Raw genomic sequence first — 19667 nt, 5'->3', positions numbered from 1 at the left:
AAGTGGCGAGCAAAAATGCTCCTTCTGCCAATTCTGGCATTAAACACCGGGCTGGTGCCCATTTCTGGCGTTTAACGCCAGCTTCTTCCCCCTTCCTGGCGTTTAACGCAAATCTGGTGCCCCTTTCTGGCGTTAAACGCCCAGAATGGTGCCAGACTGGGCGTTAAATGCCTATTTGCTACCCTTATTGGTGTTTAAACGCCAGCAAGTTTTCTCCAGGGTGTGCTATTTTTCTTTTTGTTTTTCATTCTGTTTTTGCTTTTTTCAATTGATTTTGTGACTTCCCATGATCATCAACCTATAAAAAAACATAAAATAACAAAGGAAAATAGATAAATATAACATTGGGTTGCCTCCCAACAAGCGCTTCTTTAATGTCAGTAGCTTGACAGTGGGCTCTCATGGTGCCTCACATATACTCAGAGCAATGTTGGAACCTCCCAACACCAAACTTAGAGTTTGAATGTGGGGGTTCAACACCAAACTTAGAAGTTGGTTGTGGCCTCCCAACACCAAACTTAGAGTTTGACTGTGGGGTTCTGTTTGACTCTGTTTTGAGAGAAGCTCTTCATGCTTCCTCTCCATGGTTACAAAGGGATATCCTTAAGCCTTAAACACAAGGGATTCTTCATTCACTTGAATGATCAATTCTCCTCTGTCAACATCAATCACAGCCTTTGCTGTGGCTAGGAAGGGTCTGCCAAGGATGATGGATTCATCTATGCACTTCCCAGTCTCTAGGACTATGAAATCAGCAGGGATGTAATGGTCTTCAACTTTTACCAGAACATCCTCTACAAGTCCATAAGCTTATTTTCTTGAATTGTCTGCCATCTCTAGTGAGATTCTTGCAGCTTGTACCTCAAAGATCCCTAGCTTCTCCATTACAGAGAGAGGCATGAGGTTTATGCTTGACCCTCGGTCACACAGAGCCTTCTTGAAGGTCATGGTGCCTACTGTACAAGGTATTGAGAACTTCCCAGGGTCCTGTCTCTTTTGAGGTAATCTCTGCCTAGTCAAGTCATCCAGTTCTTTGGTGAGCAAAGGGGGTTCATCCTCCCAAGTCTCATTACCAAATAACTTGTCATTTAGCTTCATGATTGCTCCAAGGTATTTAGCAACTTGCTCTTCGGTGACATCTTCATCCTCTTCAGAGGAAGAATACTCATCAGAGCTCATGAATGGTAGAAGTAAATCCAATGGAATCTCTATGGTCTCAGTGTGAGCCTCAGATTCCCATGGTTCCTCATTAGGAAACTCATTGGAGGCCAGTGGACGTCTATTGAGGTCTTCCTCAGTGGTGCTCACTGCCTCTTTCTCCTCTCCAAGTTCGGCCATGTTGATGGCCTTACACTCTCCTTTTGGATTCTCTTCTGTATTGCTTGGAAGAGTACTAGGAGGGAGTTCAGTAACTTTCTTACTCAGCTGACCCACTTGTGCCTCCAAGTTTCTAATGGAGGACCTTGTTTCAGTCATGAAACTTTGAATGGTTTTGATTAGATCAGAGACCATGGTTGCTAAGTCAGAGTGGCTCTGCTTAGAATTCTCTGTCTGTTGCTGAGAAGATGATGGAAAAGGCTTGCTATTGCTAAACCTGTTTCTTCCACCATTATTGTTGTTGAAACCTTGTTGAGGTCTCTGTTGATCCTTCCATGAGAGATTTGGATGATTTCTCCATGAAGGATTATAGGTGTTTCCATAGGGTTCTCCTATGTAATTCACCTCTTCCATTGAAGGGTTCTCAGGATCATGAGCTTCTTCTTCAGATGAAGCGTCCTTAGCACTGCCTGGTGCAGCTTGTATTCCAGACAGACTCTGAGAAATCATATTGACTTGCTGAGTCAATATTTTGTTCTGAGCCAGTATGGCATTCAGAGTATCAATCTCAAGAACTCCTTTCTTCTGATTCGTCCCATTGTTCACAAAATTCCTTCCAGAAGTGTACATGAATTGGTTATTTGCAACCATTTCAATGAGTTCTTGAGCTTCTGCAAGCGTCTTCTTCAGATGAAGAGATCCTCCAGCAGAGCTATCCAATGACATCTTGGACAGTTCAGACAGACCATCATAGAAGATACCTATGATGCTCCATTCAGAAAGCATGTCAGAAGGACACTTTCTGATCAATTGTTTGTATCTTTCCCAAGCTTCATAGAGGGATTCACCTTCCTTCTGTCTGAAGTTTTGGACTTCCACTCTAAGCTTACTCAATTTTTGAGGTGGAAAGAACTTTGCCAAGAAGGCATTGACTAGCTTTTCCCAAGAGTTCAGGCTTTCTTTAGGTTGTGAGTCCAACCATATCCTAGCTCTGTCTCTTACAGCAAAAGGGAATAGCATAAGTCTGTAGACCTCAGGGTCAACCCCATTGGTCTTAACAGTGTCACAGATTTGCAAGAATTCAGCTAAAAACTGATGAGGATCTTCCAATGGAAGTCCATGGAACTTGCAATTCTGTTGCATTAGAGAAACTAATTGAGGCTTAAGCTCAAAGTTGTTTGCTCCAATGGTAGGGATAGAGATGCTTCTCCCATAAAAGTTGGGAGTAGGTGCAGTAAAGTCACCCATTACCTTCCTTGCATTGTTGGCATTATTGTTGTTTTCGGCTGCCATGTCTTCTTCTTTGAAGAATTCTGCTAGGTCCTCTATAGAGAGTTGTGCTTTAGCTTCTCTTAGCTTTCGCTTCAAGGTCCTTTCAGGTTCAGGGTCAGCCTCAACAAGAATGCCTTTGTCTTTGCTCCTGCTCATATAAAAGAGAAGAGAACAAGAAAATATGGAATCCTCTATGTCACAGTATAGAAATTCCTTGAGGTGTCAGAGGAAAAGAAAAATAGAAGGAAGAGGTAGAAGAATTCGAACTTAGAAAGATAGAGTTCGAATTGTACATGTTAGTCCATAAATAGAAGGATGTGAGAAGAGGGGAAGAAATTTTCGAAAATAAATTTAAAAAGATTTTAAAAACATTTTGAAAAATTGAAGAATGATTTTCGAAAAATATGATTGGGAAAGAGATAAAGTGATTTTTGAAAAAGATTTTGAAATTAGAAATCAAAAAGATATGATTGAAAACTTATTTTGAAAAAGATGTGATTAAAAAGATATGATTGAAAATATATAGTTTTAAAAAGATATGATTGAGAAGATATGATTGAAAAACAATTTAAAAAGATTTGATTTTTAAAATCAATGACTTGTCTAACAAGAAAAGATATGATTCAAACGTTAAACCTTTCTCAACAGAAAAGGCAACATACTTGAAATGTTGAATCAAATCATTAATTGTTAGCAAGTATTTTTGAAATTGGAAAGAAATTGATTTTGAAAATATATAATTGAAAAGATATGATTTGAAAAAGATTTGATTTTGAAAAATTATGAAAACTTGAAAAAAATTTGAATTGAAAACAAAATCTTCCCTCTTGTGCCATCCTGGCATTAAACGCCCAGAATGGTATACATATCTTTCCCAAGCTTCATAGAGGGATTCACCTTCCTTCTGTCTGAAGTTTTGGACTTCCACTCTAAGCTTACTCAATTTTTGAGGTGGAAAGAACTTTGCCAAGAAGGCATTGACTAGCTTTTCCCAAGAGTTCAGGCTTTCTTTAGGTTGTGAGTCCAACCATATCCTAGCTCTGTCTCTTACAGCAAAAGGGAATAGCATAAGTCTGTAGACCTCAGGGTCAACCCCATTGGTCTTAACAGTGTTACAGATTTGCAAGAATTCAGCTAAAAACTGATGAGGATCTTCCAATGGAAGTCCATGGAACTTGCAATTCTGTTGCATTAGAGAAACTAATTGAGGCTTAAGCTCAAAGTTGTTTGCTCCAATGGCAGGGATAGAGATGCTTCTCCCATAAAAGTTGGGAGTAGGTGCAGTAAAGTCACCCATCACCTTCCTTGCATTGTTGGCATTATTGTTGTTTTCGGCTGCCATGTCTTCTTCTTTGAAGAATTCTGCTAGGTCCTCTATAGAGAGTTGTGCTTTAGCTTCTCTTAGCTTTCGCTTCAAGGTCCTTTCAGGTTCAGGGTCAGCCTCAACAAGAATGCCTTTGTCTTTGCTCCTGCTCATATAAAAGAGAAGAGAACAAGAAAATATGGAATCCTCTATGTCACAGTATAGAAATTCCTTGAGGTGTCGGAGGAAAAGAAAAATAGAAGGAAGAGGTAGAAGAATTCGAACTTAGAAAGATAGAGTTCGAATTGTACATGTTAGTCCATAAATAGAAGGATGTGAGAAGAGGGGAAGAAATTTTCGAAAATAAATTTAAAAGATTTTAAAAACATTTTGAAAAATTGAAGAATGATTTTCGAAAAATATGATTGGGAAAGAGATAAAGTGATTTTTGAAAAAGATTTTGAAATTAGAAATAAAAAAGATATGATTGAAAACTTATTTTGAAAAAGATGTGATTAAAAAGATATGATTGAAAATATATAGTTTTAAAAAGATATGATTGAGAAGATATGATTGAAAAACAATTTAAAAAGATTTGATTTTTAAAATCAATGACTTGGCTAACAAGAAAAGATATGATTCAAACGTTAAACCTTTCTCAACAGAAAATCCAACATACTTGAAATGTTGAATCAAATCATTAATTGTTAGCAAGTATTTTTGAAATTGGAAAGAAATTGATTTTGAAAATATATAATTGAAAAGATATGATTTGAAAAAGATCTGATTTTGAAAAATTATGAAAACTTGAAAAAAATTTGAATTGAAAACAAAATCTTCCCTCTTGTGCCATCCTGGCATTAAACGCCCAGAATGGTATACATTCTGGCGTTTAACGCCCAAAATGCTACCCTTTTGGGCGTTAAACGCCTAGCCAGGCACCCTGGCTGGCGTTTAAACGCCAGTTTTTCTTTCTCACTGGGCATTTTGAACGCCTAGCTTTTTCTGTGTAATTCCTCTGCTGTATGTTCTGAATCTTCAATTCTCTGTATTATTGACTTGAAAAGACACAAATTAAAATTTTTTTGGATTTTTAATGATGAGGAAAAATCAAAATGCAACTAAAATCAAATAAACAATGCATGCAAGACACCAAACTTAAAAGTTTGTATACTACTGACACTAACAAATTGAGAATGCATATGAGAAACAACAAAACACTCAAGACGAGAATTTAAAGATCAGAGCAATGAAATCATCAAGAACAACTTGAAGATCAATGAAGACACATGATTGAATTCAAAGAATGCATGCAATTGACACCAAACTTAAAATGAGACACTAGACTCAACAAGAAACATAAAATATTTTTGGTTTTTATGACTTTGTAATTTTTTTGGATTCTTCGAAAATTATATGGAGAAGAAAATAAAGAGATTCAAAATTTTTAATAAGAATTCCAGGAATCATGCAATGTTAGTCTAAAGCTTTAGTCTAAAGGAATTAGACATGGCTAGCCAAGCTTCAGCAGGACATTACATTCAAGAGCTAAATTGATGAAGATCAATCAGCTTTGGTGATGATAAGAACATCACCTTGAAACACTAGAATTCATTCTTAAAAATTCTGAAAAATACCTAATCTAAGAAACAAGATGAACCGTCAGTTGTCCAAACTCAAACAATCCCCGGCAACGGCGCCAAAAACTTAGTGTTGTTGCCGGATCAAAACATGGCACTGTTATTGCAAGGAACAAATGCGAAACTATAGTTAGGATATTTAATTCCCCGGCAACGGCGCCAAAAACTTGGTGTACGAAATTGTGATCATCAATGGCGCCATCAACATGGTACGCTCAATTGCAATCTCAACTCTTTATCACAACTTCGCACAACTATCCAGCAAGTGCACTGGGTCGTCCAAGTAATAAACCTTACGCGAGTAAGGGTCAATCCCACGGAGATTGTTGGTATGAAGCAAGCTATGGTCATCTTGTAAATCTCAGTCAGGCAGATTCAAATGGTTATGAATGATTTATGAATAAAGCATAAAATAAAGATAGAGATACTTATGTAATTCATTGGTGAGAATTTCAGATAAGCGTATGGAGATGCTTTGTCCCTTCCGTCTCTCTGCTTTCCTACTGTCTTCATCCAATCCTTCTTACTCCTTTCCATGGCAAGCTGTATGTTGGGCATCACCGTTGTCAATGGCTACAGTCCCGTCCTTTCAGTGAAAATGTTCAACGCGCTCTGTCACAGCACGGCTATTCAGCTGTCAGTTCTCGATCATGTCGGAATAGAATCCAGTGATTCTTTTGCGTCTGTCACTAACGCCCCACAATCGCGAGTTTGAAGCTCGTCACAGTCATTCAATCCTTGAATCCTACTCAGAATACCACAGACAAGGTTTAGACCTTCCGGATTCTCTTGAATGCCGCCATCAATTCTAGCTTATACCACGAAGATTCTGATTAAGGAACCGAAGAGATATCCACTCAATCTAAGGTAGAACGGAGGTGGTTGTCAGGCACACGTTCATAGGTGAGAATGATGATGAGTGTCACGGATCATCACATTCATCAAGTTGAGGAACAAGTGATATCTTAGAACAAGAATAAGCTGAATTGAATAGAAGAACAATAGTAATTGCATTAATACTCGAGGTACAGCAGAGCTCCACACCTTAATCTATGGTGTGTAGAAACTCCACCGTTGAAAATACATAAGAACAGGGTCTAGGCATGGCCGAGAGGCCAGCCCCCATGATCTATGATAGCATAAGACTACTCAAAGATAGCTACCAAGATGTCTAATACAATAGCAAAAGGTCCTATTTGTAGAGAACTAGTAGCTTAGGGTTTACAAAGATGAGTAAATGACATAAAAATCCACTTCCGGGCCCACTTGGTGTGTGCTTGGGCTAAGCATTGAAGCATTTTCCTGTAGAGACTCTTCTTGGAGTTAAACGCCAGTTTTTGTGCCAGTTTGGGCGTTTAACTCCCATTCTTGTGCCAGTTCCGGCGTTTTACGCCAGAATTCTTGAGCTGACTTAGAACGCCTGTTTGGGCCATCAAATCTCGAGCAAAGTATGGACTATTATAAATTGCTGGAAAGCTCAGGATGTCTACTTTCCAACGCAGTTGAGAGCGCGCCAATTGGGCTTCTGTAGCTCCAGAAAATCTACTTCGAGTGCAGGGAGGTCAGAATCCAACAGCATCTGCAATCCTTTTCAGCCTCTAAATCAGATTTTTGCTCAGGTCCTTCAATTTCAGCCAGAAAATATCTAAAATCACAGAAAAATACACAAACTCATAGTAAAGTCCAGAAAAGTGAATTTTAACTAAAAAATAATAAAAATATAATAAAAACTAACTAAAACATACTAAAAACATACTAAAAACAATGCCAAAAAGCGTATACATTATCCGCTCATCACCTGTACCTCAAAGATTCCCAGTTTCTCCATTACAGAGAGTGGCATTAAGTTTATGCCTGACCTCAGGTCACACAGAGCCTTCTCAAAGGTCATGGTGCCTATGGTACAAGGAATTAAGAATTTACCAGGATCCTGTTTCTTTTGAGGTAATGTCTGCCTAACCAAGTCAATCAGTTCATTGGTGAGCAAGGGGGTTCATCCACCCAAGTCTCATTACCAAATAACTTGGCATTCAACTTCATGATTGCTCCAAGGTACTTAGCAACTTGCTCTTTAGTAATATATTCATCCTCCTCAGAGGAAGAATACTCATCAGAGCTCATGAATGGCAGAAGTAGGTTCAATGGAATCTCTATGGTCTCTAGATGAGCCTCAGATTCCTTAGGTTCCTCAAATGGGAACTCTTTTTGTCCAAAGGACGTCCCATGAGGTCTTCCTCACTGGGATTCACATCCTCCACCTCCTCTCTAGGTTCGGCCACACCAAGTAAGGTTATGACCTTGCACTCTCTTTTTAGATTCTCTTCTGTATTGCTTGGGAGAGTACTAAGAGGAGTTTCAGTGACTCTTTTACTTAGCTGGCCCACTTGTGCCTCCAAATTTCTAATGGAGGACCTTATTTCATTCATGAAACTGAGAGTGGCCTTAGATAGATCAGAGACTATATTTGCTAAACTAGAGGGGCTCTGCTCAGAATTCTCTATCTGTTGCTGAGAGGATGATGGAAAAGGCTTGCTATTGCTAAACATGTTTCTTCCACCATTATTAAAGCCTTGTTGAGGCTTTTGTTGATCCTTCCATGAGAAATTTGGATGATTTCTCCATGAGGGATTATAGGTGTTTCCATAGGCTTCACCCATGTAATTCACCTCTGCCATTGCAGGGTTCTCAGGATCATAAGCTTCTTCTTCAGAAGATGATTCTTTAGTACTGTTGGATGCATTTTGCAATCCATTCAGACTCTAAGAAATCAAATTGACTTGTTGAGTCAACATTTTGTTCTGAGCCAATATGGCATTCAGAGAATCAATTTCAAGAACTCCTTTCCTTTGAGGCGTCCCATTACTCACAGGATTCTTTTCAGAGGTGTACATGAATTGGTTATTTGCAACCATGTCAATGAGTTCCTGAGCTTATGCAGGCATTTTCTTTAGGTGAATAGATCCACCTGCAGAATGGTCCAATGATATCTTAGACAATTCAAATAAACCATCATAGAATATATCCAGGATGGTCCATTCTGAGAGCATGTCAGAATGACACTTTTTAGTCAATTGCTTGTATCTTTTCCAAGTTTCATAGAGGGATTCACCTTCTTTCTGTCTAAAGGTTTGAACATCCACTCTAAGCTTACTTAGCTTTTGAGGAGGAAAGAACTTGGCTAAGAAAGCTGTGACAAGCTTATCCCAAGAGTTCAGGCTATCTTTAGGTTGAGAGTCCAACCATGTTCTAGCTCTATCTCTCACAGCAAAAGGGAAAAGCATAAGCTTATAGACCTCGGGATCAACTCCATTGGTCTTAACAGTATCACAGATCTGCAAGAATTCAGTTAAGAACTGAAAAAGATCTTCTGATGGAAGTCCATGAAACTTGCAATTATGTTGCATCAGAGAAACTAATTGAGGCTTTAGCTCAAAATTGTTTGCTCCAATGGCAGGGATTGAGATGCTTCTTCCATGGAAGTTGGAATTTGGTGCAGTAAAGTCACCAAGCATCTTCCTTGCATTGTTGTTGGGTTCGGCCATGTCTCCTTCTTTTTCGAGATTCTCTGTAAGGTTTTCTCTGGATTGTTGTGCTTTAGCTTCTCTTAGCTTCTTCTTTAGAGTCCTTTCAGGTTCAGGATCTGCTTCAAAAAGAATGTCCTTGTCTTTGTTCCTGCTCATATGAAAAAGAAGAAAACAGAAAAGAAGAGGAATCCTCTATGTCACAGTATAGAGATTCCTCTATGTGAGTAGAAGAGAAGAAGAATAGAAGAGGAAAAATTCAAACATAGAGAGAGAAGAGAAGAGGGTTCGAATTATGAGTAGAAGAGAAGTGTTAGTAGATAAATAAATAAATAGAAGGAGATGAGAGAGAGGAGTTTTCGAAAATAATTAAGAAGAAAAGGAAAATATTTTTGTTTTTATTTTAAAGTTTAGTTAGAATTCAAAAATTAAGAAATTGAATAAAATTAAAATTAAAATTTGAAACAATTAGTTAATTAAAAAGAATTTTGAAAAAGAAGAAGGTGATTTTCGAAAATTAGAGAGAGAAAAGTAGTTAGGTGGTTTTGAAAAAGATAAGAAATAGTAAAACAAAGAAAAAAGTTAATTAGTTAGTTGAAAAAGATTTGAAAATCAATTTTGAAAAGATAAGAAGTTAGAAAAGATTTTTGAAATTGATTTTGAAAAAGATATGATTTGAAAGAGATATGATTAAAAAGATATGATTGAAATAAATTTGATTTTTAAAGTTAAAATTGATTACTTGACTAACAAGAAACTAAAAGATATGATTCTAGAATTTAAAGACTGAACCTTTCTTAACAAGAAAGTAACAAACTTCAAATTTTTGAATCAATCACATTAATTGTTAGTAAAGTTTTCGAAAATTATGAAATAAAATTAAGAAAAAGATTTTGAAATCACTTTTTAAAATTTTTGAAAATAATAAAAAATGAAAAAGATTTGATTTTTGAAAAAGATTTGAAAAGATAAGATTTTTAAAATTGAAATCTTGACTTGACTAACAAGAAACAACTTATTTTAAAATTTTTTGACTAAGTCAACCCAAAGATTTCGAAAATTATGAATAAAATAAGGAAAATATATTTTTTTTTATTTTTTGAATTTTAATGAGGAGAGAGAAAAATAACTAAAATGACTCAAAACATGAAAATTTTGGATCAAAACCAATGATGCATGCAAGAACACTATGAATGTCAAGATGAACACCAAGAACGCTTTGAAGATCATGATGAACATCAAGAACTTATTTTTGAAAAATTTTCAAGAAAGGAAAAACATGCAAGACACCGAACTTAGAGATTTTTCATGTTTAGACACTATGAATTCAAAAATGCATATGAAAAACAACTAAAGATACAAAACAACAAAATATAAAGATCAAACAAGAAGACTTACCAAGAACAACTTGAAGATCATGAAGAACACCATGCATGAGTTTTCGAAAATTTTTAGAAAAATTAAAACATGCAATTGACACCAAACTCAAAACTTGACTCTAGACTCAAACAAGAAACACAAAATATTTTTGATTTTATGATTTTATAAATTTTTTGTAATTTTTTGAAAATTATTTTTAGAAAAACGAAAAGAAGAAAGATTTTGAAAGATTTTTTGAAAACTTTTTGAAAATAAAATAAAGGTTGAAACAAGAAGAAAATTACCTAATTTGAGCAACAAGATGAACCGTCAGTTGTCCAAACTTGAACAATCCCCAACAACGGCACCAAAAACTTGATGCACGAAATTGTGATCTCAATGGCGCCAACAACTTGGTACGCACAATTGTAATCTCAACTCTTTTTCATAACTTCGCACAACTAACCAGCAAGTGCACTGGGTCGTCCAAGTAATAAACCTTACGTGAGTAAGGGTCGATCCCACAGAGATTGTCGGCTTGAAGCAAGCTGTGGTCATCTTGTAAATCTCAGTCAGGTGGATTCAAATGGTTATGGAGTTTTGATAATTAAAAGATAAATAAACATAAAATAAAGATAGAGATACTTACGTAATTCATTGGTGGGAATTTCAGATAAGCGTATGGAGATGCATTGTTCCTTCTGAATCTCTGCTTTCCTACTGCCTTCATCCAATCCTTCATACTCCTTTCCATGGCAAGCTGTATGTTGGGTGTCACCGTTGTCAATGGCTACTTCCCGTCCTCTCAGTGAAAATGGTCCTCTACGGTTTTTGTACGGCTAATCAACTGTCGGATTGCTTGCCTCAGATGAAAAATACCATGCACAAATATCGTATCGCTAATCAGCTGTTGGTTCTCGATCGTGTAGGAATAGGATTTACTATCCTTTTGCGTCTGTCACCACGCCCTACAGTCGCGAGTTTGAAGCTCGTCACAGTCATCCCTTCCCAGATCCTACTCGGAATACCACAGACAAGGTTTAGACTTTCCGGATCTCTGGAATGCTACCAAATGATTCTAGCCTATACCACGAAGACTCCAATCTCGGATTCAGATGCCCCATTGTCAGAGGAAAGTCGATGTGAATTGTTGATTAGAAACCGAAGAGATATACATTCAAGCTTGTTTTCATGTAGAACGGAAGTGGTTGTCAATCACGCGTTCATAAGTGAGAATGGCGATGAGTGTCACATAATCATCACATTCATCATGTTCTTGTGTACGAATGAATATCTTAGAATAAGAATAAGCATGAATTGAATAGAAGAACAATAGTACTTTGCATTAATACTCGAGGAATAGCAGAGCTCCACACCTTAATCTATGGTGCGTAGAAACTCCACTGTTGAAAATACATAAGTGAAAAGAGGGTAGGCATGGCCGAATGGCCAGCCCCCAATGTCTAAGATAGCACAAAACTAATCAAAGATGTCTAATACAATAGTAAAAGTTCTATTTATATTAAACTAGTTACTAGGGTTACAGAAATAAGTAAATGATGCAGAAATCCACTTCCGGGACCCACTTGGTGTGTGCTTGGGCTGAGTATTGAAGTTTCCACGTGTAGAGGTTGTCCTTGGAGTTAAACGCCAGTTTGTAACTTGTTTTTGGCGTTTGACTCTAGCTTGCAACTTGTTTCTGGCGTTTAACGCCAGAATAGGGCAGAAAGGTGGCGTTGAACGCTAGTTTGCGTCATATAAACTCAGGCAAAGTATGGACTATTATATATTGCTGGAAAGCCCTGGATGTCTACTTTTCAACGAAATTAAGAGCGCGCCATTTTGATTTCTGTAGCTCCAAAAATTCCATTTTGAGTGTAGGGAGGTCAGAATCCAACATCATTAGTAGTCCTTTTTCAGCCTCTGAATCAGAATTTTGCTCAGGTCCCTCAATTTCAGCCAGAAAATACCTCATAGTAAAATCCAGAAATATAAATTTTGCTTAAAAACTAATAAAAATATACTAAAAAGTAGCTAGATCCTACTAAAAACTATCTAAAAACAATGCCAAAAGCGTATAAATTATCCGCTCATCAGGAAGTAAACTGATGGGATTTATGATGGGTTTGTTGAAGAGTGTGTTTTGGGAAGAGGGAAAGTAGGGTGTGGGTTTGAAGGTTTAGAAAGTAGGAGAGAGAAGAAAAAGGTGTGGTTGATGGGGATTCTGTGGGACCTACTGGCTTTTGAAGCTTGAAACTTCGAGCTCCCTGCCCCCTACCTGGCGTTCAACGCTAGGAATGGGCGTTGAACACCCATAGGGGGTTAAAATGCAGAGCTGGCTACTCCTTCAAGGGCGTTGAATGCCCAACATTGCTCTCTGTCTGGCGTTCAACGCTAGTGTGTATCCCTTTAGTGCATTGAACGCCCAGGCTACTCCCTTTCTGGTGTTCAACGCCAACAATTCCTTCTCTGGGCATTGAACGCTCAGAGGGGATCAGGGAGAGGATTTTCTCAGCTCCTTATTTGGCGTTGAACGCCCAACTTTCTCCTTATCTGACATTCAATGCCAGCAAGGGAGTCTCCTCAGGATGTTCTGTTTTCAGTTCTGCATGTCTTTGTCTCTGTCTGAAGTGCTGCACATGATCACAAACGTCAAAAAGCCAAGGAAAAACTACAATATAAGACTTAAAATAACTGAAAAGAAAATGAAAACATTATGGCAATGGTTGGGTTACCTCCCAATAAGCGCTTCTTTACCATCATTAGCTTGACGGACAACTCCATTACGAAGGTAGATAGGGGCTCAGATCTTCACCCCTTACAGTGAACTTTCTTCCTATGCTCTCATGCATGAGCTCCACATGCTCTAGAGATAGGATCATGTTCACTGTGTGTGAAATAACTGGACTCTTAGTGAAGACAACTCTCATGCCAGCCGAGAGGCCTTCAATAGAGATCTTCTTGTCCCTCTAGCCTTTAGGTACCTTCTTTTTAATACCTTCCTTCCAAGGCTTGATGATGGTTGCCCAACACCAAACTTAGAGTTGGTGTCTGGGGGCTCTGGAAAGCTCTGCACTGTGAGGGAAGGCTGAAACACTATATGTTGTACAATGGTACCACCTTTATTAAAGGGAGACTGAGGGTTGGGGATTTTGAACAAGATACAATCCTTATGTAGTCTCAGGACTAACTCTCCTCTTTTCACATCAATTATGGCCTTAGCATTGGCAAGGAAAGGCCTTCCAAGGATGATGGATTCATCCCTGTCCTCTCTAGTGTCTAGGAATACAAAATCTGCAAGGATGTAAATGTCTTCAACTTTCACTAGAACGTCTTCCACCATGCCATATGCCCGTTTTAGGGGACTTGTCTGCCATCTCTAACGAGATCTTGGCACGCTGTACCTTTAGAATTTCTAGCCTCTTCATTACAAAGAGAGGCATTAGATTGATGCTGGAGCCAAGGTCGCATAATGCCTTCTCAAAGGTGGTGGTCCTTATAGTACAGGGAATCAGGAAGCTTCCAGGATCCGGTAGCTTCGGAGGGAGCTTCTTCTGAACCAAGGCACTGCACTCTGTGGTCAATACCACAGTCTCATCTACCTTTGAGGCCTTCAAGCACGCCATGGAAGGGGGTCCTTCTCCAATTCCTCTGTCTGAGAGGAGTTGGCTTTCAACTTCCTGAGGATTTCCAGGAACCGAGCAAATTGATCCTCCTTAGGCTTATCTTCCTCATCTGAAGAGGAGTATTCTTCAGGTTCTTCTCTTAGCAAAGGGGTGTGCAAGGTGATTGTGTCAGTCTCCTCATGAGCTCTGATTTCCTTGAGCTCCTTAATAGCAGGCTCCTCTTTGGGTTCGGTCACAACCTTCACCATGAGGGCCTTTTACTCTTCCCTTGGATTCACCTCTGTGTTGCTTGGAAAAGTGTTGGAAGGGATCTCTGGGATCCTCTTGCTCAGCTAACCAACCTGTATCTCCAAGTTTCGAATGGAAGACCTAGTTTTAGCCAAGAAACTGTGCGTGGTATTGGAGTGGTTGGAGACTATAGCAGCCACGTCAGAGAGGCTGTGTCTCTAATTATTGCTGAGATGGTTCATAGGGTCTATTGCCGAACCTGTTCTGGTTCATCCCACCCTGATTAGTATTAAAGCCTTGTTGAGGCTTCCGCTGATCTCTCCACCTTAAGTTAGGGTGATTCCTCCATCCCATATTGAACGTATTTGAATAGGGATTGTTGTTGGAGTTTCTAGAGGGGTTTCCCATGTAGTTCACCTCCTCTAAGGTGGTCCAGGCATTATCACATGTGTCTATCTCATAAGCTGTCTCTGGACAGTAAGCATCTGAGTTCTGTGTCCCATTCAAGTGCTGAGTGATCATGTTGATCTGCTGGGACATGAGCTTGTTCTAAGCCAAGATGGCGTCTAAAGTGCCTACTTCTAGGACGCCTCTCTTCTGGGCAGCCCCATTACTCACAGGGTTCCTCTCAGAAGTATACATGTACTGGTTGCTGGCAATCATGTCAATAAGCTCCTGTGCCTCTTCAGGCGTCTTCTTGAAGTGGAGGGATCCACCTGCAAAGTGGTCGAATGACATCTTAGATGCCTTAGAAAGGCCATCATAGAAGATGTCTAGCATGGTTCAATCTGAAATCATGTCAGGAAGACATCTCCTAATTAGTTGCTTGTATCTTTCCCAAGCTTCATAGAGGGATTCACTCTCTTTCTGTTTGAAGGTTTGTACTTCCACGCTGAGCTTGCTCAGCTTTTGAGGTGGAAAGAACATGATCAAGAATCCATTGACCACCTTCTCCTAGGTGTCTAGGCTCTCCTTAGGTTGAGAATCCAATCATAGCCTTGCTCTGTCTCTTACAGCAAAGGGAAAGAGCATGAGCTTGTAGACTTCTAGATTTACTCCATTAGTCTTGACAGTATCACATTTATGCAGAAAGTCAGATATGAATTTGTTTGGATCTTGCTGTGGAAGTCCATAAAACTGGCAGCTCTGTTGTACTAGAGTGACCAGTTGAGGTTTGAACTCAAAGTTGTTTGCACCAATGGCAGGAATGGAGATGTTGTGCCCATAAAAATCAGAATTGGATGCAGTGTAAGATCCTATGACCTTTCTTGCATCACCCGCATTCTTTGGGTTAGTTGCCATTATTGTATCTTCAGCTTCTTGCTCTAGAGCTCCTGTAAGATTCCTTACGGCTCTGCTAGCCTGAGCTTGTTGCAGACGCCTTTTTAAAGTCTTTTCAAGTTTAGGATCAAGGTCAAAGAGAGGTTCTTTATCCCTACTCCTGTTCATAAACAAGAAGAAAAAAACCAAGAAAAGAGAAAGAAAGGAGTCTCTATGTCAGAGTATAGAGGTCCTTTGTTAGAGAGATAGATAAAGAGAAAAGAAAAGAAAGGTATCTTTTATTAAAAAGAAGTTTTCGAAAAATAGAGAAGGGAAAGATTTAGAAATTTTTGAAAATAGAAGAGAGAGAAAAATGAAAGAGATATCAAACTTTTAAAATTAGAATAAGATAAAACAAATAACTAACTAAAAAGATTTGAAAATAAAATCAAAGATTTGATTTTAAAAATTTTTGAAATTTAAAAGAAAAGAAAGAGTCAATCAGAGATTTTAAAATTTAAATTTGAAAAAAAAGTCAAACAAGATAAGGTAAGCGTTTAAAAATTTAAGATAGAAGATTTGTTTTTGAAAAATTTTGAACTAAAAAGAGAAAGTCAAAGAAAGATTTAAAGATTTTAAAATTCAAAATTAAAAGAAAAAAAGAAAAACAAACAAAATACTAAACTTTTAAAATTTGAATTTAAAAAGAAAGATAAGATAACAAAATTTTGAAAAATCAAAGAAAAAGATAAGACAAAGATTTGAAAAGATAGAAAAGATAAACAAGAAAACAAGATTACTAATTACGACACCAAATTTTTTTTTGAATTTAAATTAAAATTTTGAAAGATTAAAAATTAAAAAGAAAAGAACAACACTAGATGGACACCAAACTTAAAAAGTTTGAAATCAAAGGCACTAATTATCGAAAAAATTAAAAAGAAAAAACATTAAAAGACATGAAACTTAAAAAATTTGAAATCAAACAAAGAAAAACACCAAGAAATTTTCGAATAAGAAGAAAGAAAAACAAGAACAATTTAAAAAAACTCAGGAAAAGAAATGAAAACCAAAGGGACACCAAACGTAAAACTTGACACAAGACTCAAACAAAAAGAAAAAGACGACTAAGGAGAAAAAGTTTTTGAATTTTTTTTGAAAAAGAAAATAAAAAACACAATTAAAAGAAAAACAAGTAAAAGTACCTGATCTAAGGAGCAAGACAACCGTTAGTTTGTTAATCATAAACAATCCCCGACAATGACGCCAAAAACTTGGTGTGCGAAAGTAGAATTCGCACAGTTGAACCGGCAAGTACACCGGGTCGTCCAAGTAATACCTCAGGTGAGTGAGGGTCGATCCCACGAGGATTATCGGATTGAGCAAGTAATGACTATCTTGCAGATCTTTGTCAGGCAAATAGAAAAGAGTGGTTTTTGTAGAAACGCATAAAATGAAATAAGAACGAAGGCGATACCAACTTAATGTAGAAACAATGATGAGAGATTAGTTGAAGCCTCGAAGATGCTTGTTCTTCTAGATTAATACTTCTCCCTGTCTACGTTCACAACGAATAATTCATTCAATGGCAAGGATGTAAGTGATTAAAGCCAGAGTCAGTGGTCATTAATCTCCTTTGATCCAAACCAAACGCCAGGGTCAGTGGTCATTCAATCTGGACGAGGGTGAAGCTCACGCATTCAATCTCTGATGATCCTACTCAAAATACCACAGACAAGGCCGAATCTTCCAGATCGGAGAATGTAGCTCTATGTTTCTAGCCTTAGCACCACAGAAACCTCAGTCACCCATGATTAACGATATTTTATATCACTTATTCCAATTAGCCCAGATACGTGTTGGAATCTGTGATGGACTCTAAAGCTGTAGCTCAATACTATTCTGTTAAAGACTCGCAAGAACTCATGTAGAATCAGGGGTCATACATCTGTTCCACCCTTGATTAATAAGAATGAAGAACTAAAATGCATCATAGAATAGAATTAGACATAAATTAAAGTAGAAAAGTAATTGTATTAATCCATAGAAATCAACAGAGCTCCTAACCTTAACTTAGGAGGTTTAGTTGCTCCTACTGTATAGAAAATAATGTACGATGTGTTCTGAGGGTCTCCCAATCCTAACATGGGTGATCTCTGCCTATATATACTAATTTGATAATTAAAAATTACAAAAGTGAAATAAACTAAGTAGAAAGGTGCGAAAATCCACTTCTGGTCCCATTTGGTGAGTGTTTGGGTTGAGCTTGGTGTCTAACTTGAAGGAGTGGGCGTTGAACGCCCACTAGGGGGTGTCCACGCTGCCTTGATGCTCCCTTGGTGGCATTGAATGCCAGTCTTGGGCGTTCACTGGCTTCAGTCCTCTTGGGGCGTTGAACGCCAGAAAGGGGGTAGTTTGAGCATTCAACGCCCATTTTGGGCCATCATTTCGGGAAGAAAGGTATAGACTATTATATATTGCTAGAAACCTCTGGAAGTGAAATTTCCAATGCCATTAAGAACGCGTCAATTGGACCTCTATAGCTCCAGAAATGCTTGTTTGAATGCATAAAGGTCAGGATCTGACAGCATCTACACTCCTTTCTTCGCCTCTGAATCAGACTTTGCCAAAATTTGCCAATTTCACCCAAAAATTACCTAAAATCATAAGAAAAATACAAAAGCTCAAAGTAGTATCCAAAAGTGAATTTTACACTAAAACTAAAACATAATAAAACTTAACCAAATATACTAAAAACACTCAAAAAATAGTATCAAAAGGCATATAAAATATCCGCTCATTAGGTTCTGACGGGCTCAAATTTTCTTTACCACAAAAAACCCTCACTAGGACTTGTGAATGCCAGGATGTGGAGCTTTTATTTCGAAGAAGATGAGAAGACGAAGTGATCTCTTTGAATATGGGGGTTTGAACGTTTTGTAACTCCTTCCTAGTTGAAACGGCGTTGTTTTGTTATGTGTTTAGTGCCAAAACCTAATACGACGACGTTTTCTATTGTCCAGCATGGCAATTATTTGCTAGGTCACTCCTTCTGGGAAGCAACTTGGACAGAAAAATGGGAAGAAACCAACTTGGTGTATTTTTTTTTCAATCTCCAAGACATAAATAGTGCAATTGGAAAGTCAGGGACTAAATCAGTGCATTTCGTGAATTTCAGAGACTACTTTGAGGTTTAACTCAGACTTTAACACTAAAGTAAACAAATATGTTAGGTGAGTCATGAGAAAAATTAGATTCAAATTATGGGAGAGACTAAGGAAGTGGAAAGAATGACTTAGTAACACATAAAAATAAGGGTTAAGTATGATTTTGGTCCCTAACGTAGAGGCCAAAAATTTATTTCATCCACAGCCTTTTGTTTGCAACAAAATGGTCCCTAAAGTTTCAATTTATTTAAAAATCATCCTTCGGATGAAAATGCCCTTCCCCCATCTTCCCCAAAATGCAGAAACAGAAGCAGAATGCAGGAGCAGCATGCAGAAGCAGAAAGCAGAAGCAGTGAAACAACAACATTGAAATAACAATAACTAGAAGAATAATACCAACAACAATAATGGATAATGAAATGAAAGCAACAACAAAAGCAAAAGCAGAAAAATTAAAGAAAAAAGGGCTGCAGCGGTGGTGGAAGAGGAGGGGCTACGGCGTTGAACTGCGAATCGCAAGGAGAGGAGAGATGCGGTGGTGGTGGCGGATCGCGTGGATAGGGCTGCGGCAGTGGTGGCGATGCCGCGAATTGCAATGAGAACGGCGAAGATGCAGCGGTGGCGACAGCGGTGTGGAGATTCCCCGCTCTCTATCACAGGGGGCGGTGCGACGGCAACCTTTCCCACACCCCCTCCCCCGCGACTCTCTTTCTCCCCCCTCCTCCTCTCTTTCTCCCCCCTTTTTCCCCTCTCGTTCCCTCTCTTTTTTATTTTATTTTATAATTTTTTATTTAGGGATAAAATGGTAATAAAAATAAAAAATTTGGTAAAAAGGATGATTTTAAAACAAATTAAAATTTTCGGGATCATTTTGTAGCAAAAAAAGCCGAAGATGAAATAAATTTTCGATCTCCACGTTAGAGACTAAAATCGTACTTAACCCTAAAAATAATCTCTATTAGTAATGGGTGGTT

The 19667-nt window shown here is 38.1% G+C and overlaps 1 non-coding gene across 1 annotated transcript; it reads left to right on the top strand.

Moving 5' to 3' along the window:
- Positions 1 to 2097: 2097 nt before the first annotated feature.
- LOC112793903 (small nucleolar RNA R71) lies at positions 2098 to 2205 on the top strand. Its single transcript, XR_003198590.1, has one exon. It is a non-coding gene; the product is annotated as a small nucleolar RNA R71 (small nucleolar RNA).
- The last annotated feature ends 17462 nt before the right edge of the window (positions 2206 to 19667 follow it).

This window comes from Arachis hypogaea, chromosome 3, assembly GCF_003086295.3.
Source record: "Arachis hypogaea cultivar Tifrunner chromosome 3, arahy.Tifrunner.gnm2.J5K5, whole genome shotgun sequence".
In the NCBI taxonomy this organism is placed as follows: domain Eukaryota; kingdom Viridiplantae; phylum Streptophyta; class Magnoliopsida; order Fabales; family Fabaceae; genus Arachis; species Arachis hypogaea.
This window is presented reverse-complemented; position numbering and strand designations above follow the sequence as displayed.